This window comes from Aquarana catesbeiana, linkage group LG04 (assembly GCF_042186555.1).
Source record: "Aquarana catesbeiana isolate 2022-GZ linkage group LG04, ASM4218655v1, whole genome shotgun sequence".
NCBI lineage: Eukaryota > Metazoa > Chordata > Amphibia > Anura > Ranidae > Aquarana > Aquarana catesbeiana.
In genome coordinates, this window is record NC_133327.1 from 659,550,960 (window position 1) to 659,565,554 (window position 14,595).

A 14,595-nucleotide genomic window follows, 5' to 3' on the forward strand; every position below is an offset into this window, starting at 1 on the left:
CCAACCCTCTGTTGTCTTCTCCCCTGAAGCTGTGCATAATCCAGGCAGGGTAAATCCTAGTCACTTTAATGCAAACCTCCCCAGAAGCAAATTGGTTTTCTTTCTTTTGCTCCCCCACCAACATAAGTGACAAGGAAAGCTTTGAGTAAGATGGCGGCTCATGCGTACAGCAGAGGAATGGTTGTGGACATCAGGCATAATACAGTGGATGGGGCTTAGAAGTGAGCATGGCTTGTCATCGCAAAACTGCCTTTTCATTGAAATATTGCATGACAATTCACGCTGTTCTCTATGGGGTGGTCGGATGCAGTCAGGGCAGTTGACTGTCATCTGATCTCCCAGACAGATGGGGAACAGATCCCCCATTTCTGTTTTTAGCAGACAGGATTGAATCGGATTTCAGCGGTCACATGTCAGCTGACATCCGCCGCTCCATAGCAATGCGTGGTCCGAATCAGGTCTCCCTTAAAATCTGACAGGGGTACCCGATCGGTCCGTTGTTCTGAAAGGTCTAAAAAAGAACCATCAAGCTAGACAAGAAGGTTGCCAACATCCCCAAGAGGAAAAAATAAAGATACCCCCAAAGGAAATGGGACTTTAACGGCAACACCGATATGTTAAAAAAGGCAATTTATTGGTACAAACTGACATATACAAACACATCAAATCATATAGAAAAAATAATTGTACAAAATATAGAACCATTTAAAACATGGCAGTGATACTTTGAAAGAACTCCAACGCGGCCCTACGCGTTTCAGGACTTGACAAAACGTCCCTTCATCAGGGACAATTTGTGAAGAAGAGTCACACTGTGTAGTAAAGTTAGAATGAAGAGAATATAACAATGAGTAATTGAATAAATACATTAAACAGTTGCTATTGCGTTACAGAACATTCTGCATAGTGATTCCATAAAAGAAAACATACCTAAACATATCAAATTGAAAATCCTAGCACTGGAGTCGTGGCGGTCGTTCTGAAAGGGGCCTTTTGTCTTTTGGCAAATCATCATAATAGAGTGGGACACATTTATTGAACTTACAAAAACCTCCCCTGAAGTAGCAGCCAAGTCGCAAAGAAACCACTTCCTTGTGACTTTAAAATTGCAGTCTATGGCACTCATGTTGCAAGGAATATATAGAAAACTATTGCAGGAACTATTTTTATTTTGGCTCTGCGTCGCAAAAATGAAGACTGCATCCATTGAAATTTGTTTTGACTTGTCTTGTGTCACTTGTCACTGCAGTGTGAACAGGGCTTAAAGTGCATGTAAAGACAATGTTTTAGAATTGCATGAAGGTAAAAAAAAATGTACGGCTCCCCCCAGCCCCCCCCTAATGCTTATCTGAGCCCCATCATGATCCAGTGATGTGCACGAGAACATCTGCTCACCGGGGTCTCTGCCTTTTCATTGGCTGAGACGACAGCAGGAGCCATTCAATCATAGCCAGTGAGCCAATAAGGAGAGAGTGGGGTCTGGGCCGAGCCATGCTCTGCGTCTGAATGGAGAGACAGAGCAGCGGCTTGGAAGCGAACCTGCTCAGGAGCCTCCAAAACAAGCTGCTTGCTGGAGGGCCGGCGTGGAACCAAGGAACCGAAGAAGAGGAGGATGTGGGCTTCTCTGTGCAAAACCACTACACAGAGCAGGTAACTAGAACATATACATCATCCCCATCAAATCATTCTCTGCAGCTGTTACCTTTTTGTACCACCACCCCCTCCCTTTTAGAATGTAAGCTCTACGAGCTGGGCCCTCCTGTACCTTTTGTATTGAACTGTACTGTAATTGTGTTGTCCCCCCTATACATTGTAAAGCGCTGCATAAACTGTTGGCGCCATATAAATCGCGTATAATTATAATATACAGGCATACCCCACTTTTGAGTACACAATGGGACCAGTGCATGCATGTAAAACGAAAATGTACTTTAAAGTGAAGCAATACCTTTTTTTTTTTACTTCTTAATGCATGTAAATACACTAGCTCTATGGAAAATCTTGGTCAGCTTGACATGACAGGGACACCAAACTTGGAGCACGTTAAGTGGACCCACGACTACGACATGGTAGATTACCTAGGAAAGCTGGCCGGCCCCAAAATCTGATATGCTGTAGTCCTGGGTTCCCCCTCACGGTGCGCCCCAAGTTTGGTGTCCCTGTCACTTATGGTTCGGGAGCAGTGCCATGTCAAGCTGACCAAAATTTAACAGACGCCATTGGTAAAAACTGAGAACTGTGCCAAGCTGACCAAGATTTAACATGGAGGCCAATGTGTCCGTACTTGTGAGGTGCTTTACGTACACCCGTAGGTATGTCTGTACTTGCGAGTGTACATAAAGCAGGGTATGCCTGTATTTGGCTTTTTTTTTTTTTTTTTTAAAGAAAAAAACTCTGCCTTTTAATTTAATAAAGTGTAATTAGTAGAGTAAGCTCTCGGCTATTAAAGGCAGAAAACTCGTTGGATTCCACTCGCTTGCTGACCTCTGTCCTTGGTTATTGGTTGCCCATGCAAACTAGTAAGGAGCCCAAATGATTGCTGCCCGGGTTGAAATAAATATCAGCCTTGTCTCTGCCAGACTGCTGATTTCCTAGTATTTATCACTAACTGAGTATTTAAAGCTGAGCAAATCGGCTGAAAAAAAAGCGCTAGCAAAAATATCTACATTGTCACTATCCTGGCGTCTTGTCTCCATAGCTGGGACCTCAGACGCACCGCGTGGTGCCTTGGGGTGTGATGGGTGTAGAGAACTGAAGCGTTGTGACGCTTGTATTCTAACAGAAGTTCTGTAGAATAATCTTGTAGGTACAGGCCCTTACCTGCAAGGACGACGTGCTGGTAAACCTATAATTAAAAAAACACAAAAAAAAGAAGCAATCAGAAAATAATTTCATAATTCAATTTTATAATTAGATGTTTAGTCTCTTCCCGGGATAAAGGTGGGAATGGTGACACCGCGGAGCGGACAGAAAAATAAACAGACCTGAGGTTGTGTTTTATGTCTTTGTCAGGTTGACTTGTGAAGTTGTCTGGTGTAGACATTTCTATGAGGGAGTATCAGTGTCTCTCCCCTCCAGGCTGGTTTCTGGTTTCACAAGTTGTCATGAATAACATGGGCGCGGCAGTTTCATTATGTGGAATTGTATTCAGTGACACACGCAAACCGCTCAATAGGCCCTGTGTGTGTTGTATGTATGATCACGTGACGCTCCTATGTACTGCGGGTAAACTCTGCTCTCGATTCTTGTTCCTTATGTTGTAATGGAAGAATCTCTAACAATATACTTTTCTCCTTTTTTGGTCTGTTAGGCTGGGTTCACACTGGTGCGATGCCAGACATTGCATGCGATTCGCACCGCATGCCTGTGTACATCACATGCGATGTCTCTGCAATGCAAATTCAACAATATGATACAGTTTGTGTGACTGAAATCGCATCGCATTCGTACCAAAATGGTGCAGGACCCTTTTTTTTTTTGGTCTGCTCTGGAATTGGATCGCAAGGGGGTTCGGACCCATGCGATCCGATTCCACAGTTCGCACTGCGTTCTGCGAACCGATTTTACTTTTATATTGACACCCGCAGCGGTTCAGAGCAGTGTGAACTGCCTAGGATTCAGATGCAATGCGGGAACCTGTACAGGAATCGCTGTGGTTCCCGCATCACACCAATGTGAACCGAGCCGCAAAGCTAAATTTAGGTATGGCAGTTTTTACATAGTTCCAGCTAAACATGGCTCCTTTGCTGCACTGAAATCTCAGTTTTGAAAACTGAAAGCAGTTTTTACCAGTGCTACTCAATTCCTTCTTTAAGCTACATAACACTTCTCTATCTTCTTATGCCCATAACATTGGGCTGGGGGGGGTTTTAGCTCCCTGAAACGCGGGAAGATTTTTTTTTTTTTTTTCAGGAAATATTAGCCCAAAGCAGTGGTCTCCAAGCTGCAGCCCGGGGGCCAGATGTGGCCCTTTGCTTGCCTTTTATCTTGGGGCACTAATCCTCCAACTGATAAGACACCATTCCTCCAACCGCACCAATGGGGCACTATTCTAACCACTGATACTAACAAGGGGCACTATTCCTCCCATTAAAACCAAAGATGTTGCACTATTGCACCCACTGATGCCAACGAGGGGGGGCACTATTGCTCCCACCGATGCCAACGAGGGAGGGGGCACGGTTGCTCCCTACCGATGCCAACGGGGGAGGGGGCACGGTTGCTCCCTACCGATGCCAACGGGGGAGGGGGCACGGTTGCTCCCTACCGATGCCAACGGGGGAGGGGGCACGGTTGCTCCCTACCGATGCCAACGGGGGAGGGGGCACGGTTGCTCCCTACCGATGCCAACGGGGGAGGGGGCACGGTTGCTCCCTACCACTCACCACGGTCTGGCCTGCTCAAAAGCTGGAGGACAGTAAACTGGCCCTTTTGCTTAGAAAGTTTGGAGACCCATGGCCTAGAGTAGCCTTTCTCAACCTTTTTATGCTGGAGGATACCTTGGAGTTTTCAGGTTTAGGGGAACCCTGCTATTGGCAATGGGGGTATCAGTGGGAAGAATTGCCTGCATTGAAGTGGTGGTCAGAATGCCAACCTTACAGATGGCTAAAAAGATCATGGGTGTCGTGCTGCTGGCTCTGCCAAGTGGTGTTGGCCCCCAGAACTATGCAGGCACCATCCAATGTCGGAGGCCAAATCTTAGTGAACCCCAGCAACCTCCTGGAGGAACCCTGGTTGATAATGCTGCTCCTCCATAGATGCAGTACAAGTGAGTGTCACCCTAAGACAGGAAGTACGTTCTGACAGTATCGCCAGGTAAAATTAAAGGAGCGGTATGGCCTAAGCTTTTTTAGCTCCCCTTCGTCACAGGAGTGCAGTTCTGTAATCCTGTGACCCAGTTTCGGTCGAAGTGGGTTAAAGTCCACTGTCAGCTGACGTTGTTCATCCTGTCCAGACTCTGGAGAGATCCTGACTTTGTCGGGATCCACTCAGCTACCTGACCGACAGCTGGCTCAGCCTCTCAGCATGCCGCTGAGAACCTGAACCAGCTGCTTCTGCCCACTCCAGTCTGACACTGCAGGGGCAGAGCTCTGTGCTCAGTGCGGACCTGAAAACTGAGTGATTAGCTATCTTTGATTGCTCATTTCTCGGTCTTAGAGGCTGCAGAGGACAGATGCAGTGTCCACCTAGGCGAGTATGAATGTTTTATCGTTTTAAAATTCCACACTTCCTTTTTAAAAGGCAATGAAAGGAAACAAATGCTTTTTTTTTTTTTTTTCCCTAGTTCCTAGGTTTATATACACTTAAGGGAAACCTAAAACTAATTTGTGTATTTACAATATGTGTGTAACTTTCCACTTACAAGTGGAATGGCATTGGTCTAGGGACTCAATGGCACATAGGATTTTCATGCCTTAATTGAAGTGTGTGTGTGAGTGTAACATGGATACAGCTGGGCTATGCCATATGCCTGGTGGAGACCCTCAAGTTTGTATGAGGATAACCCATGGCTGGGCTAAAAAGGGAAGCATTATGAGACTAAGCCCTGGTTGACATTTGGTACGATTTGGCATGCGATTTGACATGTCAAATTGCATGCCATATTGCCGGCAATAGCACCGACCTGATCAGTGCGGCGCTGCACCGACTTCCAAAAGTAGTTTCAGTGCAACATCCACAAGGAAATAGTAAAGTAAAAAAGTCACAAAAATGTGATTTATTTGAAAGCTGTGCTAAAAACATGCATATTCTTATTTCTTAGTGCTGCAAGTGATCATCAATCAGTGCTCAGCTCTGAGATGGGGGAAAAAAATGGCCTCATACCAGATAAGACCTTTTTAAGGGTCTAATCTCACCTTAGTGAGCTCACCCCTCACTGCGGGTATGTCTCCCTTTTTAAAATGGCCCATAGAGTATTGGTATGAAAGCAATCTCATACAAGATGGTATGGAGCAGATGAAAAGTAAAGCTCATTATGCAACATTTTATGCAACATGAGTTATTTTCAGCAACATTGTCCCTTACTTGTTTGCCATGAAGACCAGGGAACTCTCCAGTGTTTGGCTAGTGGTGCCTCTTGCTTAGGTGTTGCAGCCTCTGGGACCTTTCAAAAAGGTGTGTATATGTAATGAAAGATCATGTGACACTTATATTGCACACAGGTGGACATCATTTCACTAATTATGTGACTTCTAAAGGTAGTTGGTTGCACCAGAGCTTTTTATGGGCTTCATAACAAAGGGGGCATATTGGCACATGCCTATTTATCATTTTTTTATTTCTGAAAAATTGTTTTATGTATATATTTTTCTAATTTTACTTTACCACTTTATGCTATTGTGTTCTGATCCATCACATATAATTCAGATTAAAAAAAAATTGAACTAAAGACTGTAATGTAACAAAATAGGTAAAAAAAATGGGGGTGAATACTTTTGCAAGGCACTGTATTTCTCCCGTTCCGGAAGATCAAAAATTCTGAGGATTTTATTCTCACGTCTTTCTGGTAGTGAAGGCTTCCGGCGGCTTTCGGGTGGTCATCAATTTAAGCGTCTTGAACAGGTTCATAGTCTACAGACGGTTCCGGATGGAAAACATTTATGCTGTAAGGAATCTGTTATTACCAGGAGTGTTCATGGTAACCCTGGATCTTCAGGACGCTTATCTTCATGTACCAATCTGCCAGAGTCCTCAAACGTTCCTCAGATTTGCAGTTCTCATGGAGAACGGTCCAGGTCATTGGCAGTTCAGAGCCCTCCCTTTTGGTCTCTCGGCAGCACCAAGGATTTTCGCACAAATCATGGCCGAAGTCATGGCCTATTTTCAGGTACAGAGGGTATCGATCGTTCCATATTTAGATTTTTTTGGTCTTTGCCCGAGAGAAAGAGAGCCTTGTTTAGGATCAATTGATCTTGCAGACCTTTCAGAAATTGGTTTGGAAGGTTAATCAGCAGAAGTCTTGCCTGGTTGCCTTCCAGAGTATGCCCTTTTTGGGGTACCTAATAGATACTGTTGCCCAAAAGATATTTCTTCTGGATTAAATGATTTTTTGATTCTTCTCTCTGTGCAGAACTTCAGGTTGCTCCTGCAGGCCTCACTTCGTCAGCTGATGCAGTTATTGGGCTTAATGACTGCAGCCATTCCAGGGATACCATGGGCCCAATTGCATTCCAGGCCCCTTCAGGCGTTTCTTCTGCGTTATTGGGATCACAGAAAAAGCTCTATGAATCGGCTCATACAGCTGCCAAGAAAGGTGTGTTTTTTTTTTTTTCCCCAATCTGTCCTGGTGGGAGCAGCGGGAGCATCTGCAGGGAGTGAAGGACTGGGCACAGAATTCCCCCAATGAAATTACTACAGATTCAGTCTATGGGGCTGTGGAGTTCACTCGGGACTGGCAGGCCCAGGGAGCCTGGCCAGCAGAGGAGGCATCCCACTCATAGAATTTCAGAGAACTGTTAGCAGTAGGGAAGGCTTTAGTTGTCATGAAGGAGAGGGTCAATTCAAAGGACCTGTTGATTTTTTCAGACAATGCCATGACCGTGGCATACCTAAACAAGCAAGGGGGCACTCGCTCGGATACTCTTCTATTGTTAACCCAGCAGATTCTGTCCTGGGCAGAGAACAATGTCTCTTCAATCAGGGCGTCGCACAACAGTGGGACAGCAAATATGCTGGCGGACTTTCTGAGCAGAATAAACATCTGTGCCGGCAGTTGGGAACTGAATCAAGACATGTTCCAGGAGATTGTGTTAAGTTGGGGTGTTCCCAGAGTGGATCTTTTTGCATCCATTCTCAAGAAACTACCGGTTTTCTTCTCACTGGAAAGAGAGACAGAGTCCTTAGGAACAGATGCGCTCTCCTTCCTTTGGAAATTCACTCTAGCTTACGCCTTCCCTCCATTTCCTCTCACCGCTGGTAGTGCGGAAGATTGTTCAACATCAAGCAGAAATTATCCTGATTGCCCCTTGGTGGCCTAGGAGGAGTTGGTTCTCCTCACTAAGAGCTCTCTCAATAGAACCACCCTGGCCCTGCCGGAGCGGAGGGATCTTCTCCGTCAGGGGCTGGTGCTCCATCCAAACCCTCAGACCTTCCCATTCGACGACCTGGAGGCTGAGCGGCGCATCCTACAGCTAAGAGGGTTATTAGAGAGGCTTATTGAGACCATCCTGGTCACAAGATAGATCTATGGGAAAGTTTGGAAAACTTTTGTTTCCTGGCAGAAGACAGGAATATATTCTTTTTCTACTTCCTATGTATTAGATTTTTTACAGAGGGGAGTGGGGAGGACTTTCTGTCAGCACCCTTAGGGTTCAGGTTGCTGCCCTGTCTTTGTTTGCAGAAAAAAGACTAGCTGAGGACCCTTTGGTCAGGAGGTTCCTTTCAGCAAAAATTTGGTGTACACCCAGGGCTGTTAAACAGATTCCTCCCTGGGATCTGTCATTAGTATTAAATGCTCTGACTAGAGCTCCTTTTGAGCCATTGCATGAGGCCTCTCTGAAATTGATTTTCTTAGATTACCTTTCTTTTAGCTATAACATCAGGGAGAAGGTTTTCTGATCTAGAGTCCCTTTCCTGAGGATTTTTAGAGGACAGGGTAGTGATTTAGGCCCGATCCTTTGTCGTTACCCAAAGTTTCTTCCAGCTTTCACAGGTCCCAGGAGGTAGTTCTTCCTAGTTTTTGCTCCTCCCCCAAGAATGCGGAAGAGGAAAGATTTAGTTTTTTGGACTTGAAAAGATGCCTTCTGCTTTATCTAGAAAGGTCTAGTGAGTTTAGAAGATAAGAAATAGTGTTCAGTGGCCCCAAGAAGGGGACCAAAGCATCTAAAAGTTCAATTTCCAAATGGGTTAGGGAAACAATTTGTGAAGCTTACAGGGCGTCAGGTCACATCCATCCTTTCAGAGTTAGTGCTCATTCAACGAGATCTTTGGCCGCATCATGGGAAGAATTTTCTAAAGCTGCTGTCTGGTCCTCCTCTCATGCGTTCATCAAGCATTAGAGTGCAGATGCTCTCCAGCCAGGACCTTTCCTTTGGTAGGAAAGTGCTTCAGGCTGTCGTCCCTCCCTAAGGTATAGAATCTTGCTTATCCTCTCAAGTAGCTGTCCTGGAAGATGAGGGGGGGAAACCCCCATTAGACTTACCGGTAACAGTATTTCCATGAATCTTCCAGGACAGCATCTATAATCCCACCCTATTCTGTATTCACTGGTCTCCTTTTGTTTACCTGGTGGTGGTGTTTTAGTGAGTTTCTGTTATACCTCTGCCGAGTGCACTTTTGGTGGAGGTTTAAATTGGGTGTTAGGCGGCGACACTGGGACCAGTGATCTTTGACTTCTCTCAAGTTGTTCAGGTAGATCTTCACCTTTGTACGGTTGCATACCCCTGCTCTACATTTTGCTCTGTAAAAATCTACTTGCTACCAGTTTTATTATGACATGGCTTAAAAATAATCAAAGTACATTCCAAGAGGAGAGGATTAATCTAAAACAAAGACTGATTTATTTAGCTTAAAGGCGATGGATGCCCTGCAGCAAAAAAATTGGAATCAACCTCCAGACCTCCTTGTTTTATATGGCGGGTTTGAACAGCCAGACTATTACCGAGTGTTCTCCCAAGCCAGGTGGAAAGTACATGAACATTTTGCACTAGGGCTTTAAGCAATGCCCTGCAGCTATGTTCCTGATTAAAAATAAACCAAGTCAAAGACAATGGCTCCCCCACGCTTAGTTACTTATCCCAAGTACATGATATACAAAGGCTCTGTAACTGCACAGCAAACTGCATCTTTAAGCCGGGTACATATTAGTTTGCGGGTTGCACGAAAAAAAAAACTGCCAACCATGCAAGGTTAGTCCAGCTATCTCCCCCCAGCTGAGCTATTGTGTTCTGACAGAGGGACAACCCCCCCACGCCAAAACTCCCCGATCAGCTCTCTCTGCCATTGGCTGAGAGCGCTGATCGGGAGTCCATTGGCTACTGGTTTTCCAGCATGCTCGTCTAACATACACACGGGCCAAATGTCAGCCGGTATTTTTTGTACCGGTAAATGTCTCCCCACGTTCTGCCCATGTGTACGTGACTTAAGCCTGGTACTCACCAAGTTTTTTTTTTTTTTTTTTATTCCATTCAACCCAGTGGGTCGAATGGGAAAAAAAAAACTGTCAGAACCACTGTACTAATGTCTGATCTCCCCCACTGAGCTATAGTGTTCTGACATGGGGAAGGCCCCCCCGCCAGAACGCTTCGGTCGGCTGCTGGTTTTCCAGCATGTTCGCCTGACAGAAGCCAGCCATCTTCTGTTTGGATACACATGGGCTGAATGTCGGACGTTTTTTTTTTTTAACCGGCTGTTATCTCCCAACTCGCCATACATGGTTTGAATGTCAGCCAGTTCAGCAGGAACCATCCGAGATTACAATCCTTAATGGGCTGGTTGATTGATAAATCTTGGGTACAAACCAGCCTGCCAGATTTGCTTCCAATTATCACAAGTGGCTACGTCAACACAGTGAATCCCTCCTGCCGGGACATTGTCTTCTCCCGGCGGTGATGGCTTCCCCCACCGTCACTCTCTCCCTGGCCTGAAGAAGACAATGTCCTGGCAAGAGGAATTACCCTGTCAGCACTGTCTGTGTTTGATGGGTGAATCCCCTGTGAATTTCTTTCCTTCAATCCGTGGCTGCAGGAAAGAAATTTGCACGGTCTGTGGGCTGCCTTACAGTAAATGGCACAAAATTGGCTAACTATTTTCTTGCAATGCTAATGTCATATCATTGTATTTAAGCTTTTTTTCACTTGGCTGTAGAGTAACTTCTGAAATGCTGATGGAATCTAACCACTTGAACAATTGTAAATTAGGTCACCCAGTAAAATGTGGCCTTGGCAACTATTCAGCCACAGGCTGGAAATGTCAACTATGTAGAATGTGAACAATTTGTTACAGATGACGTTTCTCTGTTGTTTTTACCAAGTGCACATAATACTAGAAGTATGTGAGCAGAACTCATTCACAAAATAAATTGGAGATATTATAGTATGCCTGTGCTCAAATCCAAAAAGCTTGTATATACTTAACACATAAGGAGCTATAGGGGTGTGACCACATGTTGACACTGAAGTTTTTTTAAAAATCGCTCAATGCACACTGCTATACACCCTCACCTGTTTCAGGCTAACATTTGGATCTAAACAGGGATTCTCGGTTCGCTTATTGCAGCCATGCTCAACCCGTGGCCCACAGAGCTGTCTGATGGGGCCCACGACCCCAAACCTATGGCTCCTTCAGGTGCACGACACTCTACTGAACTGATTGTTGGTCCCCCATGTTCCCGGGAAGCTGTCACACGCAAGCCGCTATTGTGGGCGGCTTCCCACTCTTCTTTTTCTTTACTAACTACACAGACATCGGTAGAGGAGCCTTTAGCCAAGTTGATCACTTCTGGTGGCACCCACTCGAGTTCTGAAGGTGGATTCTCAGTTGTGTGAGGAGCTTGGTGTCCTTTCAGTTGCATGTGAGTGCGTTATGTGCAGAGCTGCATGGTCGTTAAGAATCGAAATTGTGATCTTTTTCCCCCCTTTTTTTTTTTTTCTCCCTGCAAAGCAGGAAGTAAAAACAAGCGCAGCACACAGTAAACCTTGTTCGGCACACAAGTAACCATTTTATTACTCCTAAATGTTAACCCCTTCCCAGCCAGTGTCAGTGCAATGACAGTGTATAGTATTAGCACTGATCACTGTATTGGCGTCACTGGTGATGTCAGTTCCCACAAAGTGTCAGTGCAGCGGGTAATCTGGCACGTTCGCAGTCCCTCTTTAACCACGGAAGGTGTACCCCCTTCATGACCAGGCCATTTTTTGCGATACGGCACTGCGTTACTTTAACTGCTATTGCATGGTCGTGCGACGCTATACCCAAGTAAACTGTTTTTTTTTGTTTTGTTTTTTTCCCCCACAACTAACTTTCTTTTTGCAATATTTGATCACCTGTTTTTCTCTCCTTAGTTTTTTTTTTTTTTTTTTTTTTTTTTCAAAATAGTTTTTGCTTGTAGAGCAAAAAAAACCCCAAACTTTTATTTCTGCTATAAAACACATTTAGGGCGTTATATATTCTGCTACATATTTTTGGTAAAAAAAAAATCCCAATAAGCGTATATTGATTGGTTTGCCTAAAAGTTATTGCATCTAAAAACTATAGGATATATTTATGAAATTTTTATTTCTTTTACTAGTAATGGCGGCAAACAAAAATTCAAAATGCTAACCGCAACATACAAGGCCATCCACAACCTCGCCCCCAATTACATCACCAACCTCATCTGCAGATATCACCCAAATGCTCTCTAGCTCCCTTGTTACCTCCTCCCATGCTCGCCTTCAGGACTTCTCCAGAGCCTTTCCCATTCTCTGGAACTCCCTGACCTGGTATATCCGATCAACCCCTAACCTGTCTACCTTTAAGAGATCCCTGAAAACTCATTTATTCAGGGAAGCCTGTCTCACACCCACCTAACTGTCCCTGAGCCACCCCCATCAAATCATCCACCGCAGCTATTACCTTTTGTACCACCACCCCCTCCCTTTTAGACTGTAAGCTCCATGCGCAGGGCCTTCCTGTTGCTTCTGTATTGAACTGTACTGCAATTGTGCTGTCCCCCTCTACATTGTAAAGCACTGCGTAAACTGTTGGCACTATATAAATCGTGTATAATAATAATCAGCAACTTATCGTGGGACAGCGATATTGTGGAGGACAAATCGGACACGAAGTGACACTTTTTGGGGACCAGTGACAAAGTGATCAATGCTAAAAATATGCACTGTCACTGTACTAATAACACTGGCTGGGAAGGGGGTGGTTAAAGGGTTTAATGTCTGCCCAAAATCTGCTTGGTTACACTTTGGGAGGTGTTTTTACTATGGGAAGGCAGAGATCAGTGTCCCTGTTTTGCAGAAACACAGAACCACTACCTTCCCTACTGACTTTGTTTACACAGGCAGACTGCCGTTCTGCTTCTGTCCCGAGCGATTGGTGGGTCCCTGCCGACTCTGGCTGTGTCCAATCACAGCGGAAGCAGGTCACTGGCGGTTTGTGCGTGTGCCCCGGAAGTGCACGATCACATATTGGTTACATGACCCTGCGCAGTATATGGTCGGCGGCTGATCACTTATCATTACTAGTATAAATAAAAATTCCAGTATATAACCCATAGTTTGTAGAAGCTATAACTTTCACACAAACCAACCAATATTCAATTATTGTGGTTTTTTTTTTTTTTTTTTTAACCAAGATCTTGGGGAAGTAAACCAAGAAGACTACAGTGGAGAAAAGAGAGGTCTCCGGGCTTGCTGGTTTTATGTAACAGGGCTGTGTAAATCTCAGAACCGAATGGACAAACGCACAATCCTTTGGCAGATGCAAAACAGCTTTACCTGTTTGCTTGTCATTTTATAACTTTAAGCATTGCCCGCCAGACCTGCCAATTGGGTCTGGAGGCCGTTGAACTAGAAAAGCTCTGTTATATTGTATGGAGCTGCAGGATCTGAGTGGTTGTCAGCATAGTGTGACCGAGGAGAGTGGATCGGTGTTGACAATCATTTTCAGCTCTACATTCATCTGAGTTCGGATTTACAACTGCATCGTAGTTGAGCACTAGATGTCAGCATAAGCTCGGTGTTCCCTGACTGCAAATCACTAAACTTTTTTTTTTTTTTTTTCTTACATAACAGTTTTAGTATCCTCTGCTGTTCCTGAGTCTGTAATTGAATTCCCCCTTTTTGTCTTTTTTATTAACTTATCTTAAAAATGTTTAGTAAATTTGTTTCTATTGGTTTGTTTTCGATGTAATCTTCCAGTTGTATCATTTGCAAGACAAAACATTTATTAGTTGTATATTGCATAACCCTCTAGCCATGTAAATGAATCCAGTTTACATCTATTCTTTGCAATCAGAAATGTAATTTGCATTTATTAGTGTGGTTTGCTTATGAAATGGACTCCATATACGTGTCGTCCTAAAATAAGCACCTAGCATACTGAGCTAAATGTTATACCATAGATGGTTAAAAAACAAAACAAAAAAAAAAACTTTGGCTTATAGAACCACTTTACCTTAAAGAGGAACTGCAGTCTGCTCACATAATTTGTAATAAAAACATCTTTGCCATTCTGAAGCTTCCCTCCAACCACTTTGCATATTATTTTATATATACTGTGATTCTGTACTTGCCAAATATACTGCAGAAATCTCCCTCCACTGAGTCTGGCTGCAGCCATTTTATCTGTGGGCAGCTGAAGCTGCTGCCTGTTCACTTCCTGGATTTATACACAGAGGCACAACTCCAGCTCTGCAGTTCTCATTGGCCCTCGTATGACTCCCCCCCCCCCCCCCCCCCCCCCCCCCCCTTCCTGGCAAACTCTCATGAGAATGAGAGAGCGAGCTGTGCATGTCATAAGTCTAGGCTAATGACCAGACAAACAGTAAGTGGGCTGTATAAGGTATTTTACTGGCAGAAAAATGTTTTAATATATATATTTTGTTATATGTTTTAAATCTAAAGTTAAAACAAGAAGGGCAGAAGATTTAATAACTGGAAAGAT

General features: G+C 44.4%; 1 protein-coding gene and 1 long non-coding RNA gene across 2 annotated transcripts in view; one reads left to right on the forward strand and one right to left on the reverse strand.

The window, feature by feature from the left end:
- MSH2 (mutS homolog 2) overlaps positions 1-14,595 on the forward strand; it is a 177,574-nt gene that overhangs the window by 26,744 nt on the left and 136,235 nt on the right. The gene's annotated exons all lie outside the window — the stretch shown is intronic.
- LOC141141621 (uncharacterized) lies at positions 614-3,366 on the reverse strand. Its single transcript, XR_012244171.1, has 3 exons — positions 2,985-3,366; positions 2,821-2,845; positions 614-812 (listed from the first exon to the last, which is right to left on the reverse strand). It is a non-coding gene; the product is annotated as an uncharacterized lncRNA (long non-coding RNA).